Source organism: Grammomys surdaster, unplaced genomic scaffold (genome assembly GCF_004785775.1).
Source record: "Grammomys surdaster isolate TR1022 unplaced genomic scaffold, NIH_TR_1.0 126178, whole genome shotgun sequence".
NCBI lineage: Eukaryota > Metazoa > Chordata > Mammalia > Rodentia > Muridae > Grammomys > Grammomys surdaster.
Window position 1 is genome coordinate 8388866 of NW_021620984.1, and position 393 is coordinate 8389258.

The 393-nt window shown below is 42.2% G+C and overlaps 1 protein-coding gene across 1 annotated transcript in view; it reads left to right on the forward strand.

Moving 5' to 3' along the window:
* The window catches only part of Snx25 (sorting nexin 25), a 108499-nt gene that overhangs the window by 43028 nt on the left and 65078 nt on the right, over positions 1-393 (forward strand). The gene's annotated exons all lie outside the window — the stretch shown is intronic.

Genomic DNA, 393 nt, shown 5'->3' on the forward strand with positions numbered 1-393 from the left:
GAGAGAGAGAGAGAGAGAGAGAGAGAGAGAGAGAGAGAGAGAGAGAGAGATTGGGAGTTAGTGAAACTATTCTTTTCAGAGAATTGGAAATAAAGGCAATTCATAAATTTTCTCATTTAGTGACAACTGCATTCGTCCAGCTTCTCCTTAATAGTAGAATTAGAATTAATTTTTAAAAAAGCATTAGAATTTCCTAAGAATTAGATAATAATAGCTTGAAAGCTTTTCAGCTATTAGCCTTCTAATAGCTGCTCAGATGCCTGCCACAGGGAAGCCTTTGAAGGAGAGTGTGGGTTTTCCCTTTCTTTCTCTCTTTTTCCTCCCTTCCTCCCTTCCTCCCTTCCTCCCTCCCTCTCTCCCTTCTTCCCTCCCTCCCTCCCTCCCTCCCTCCCT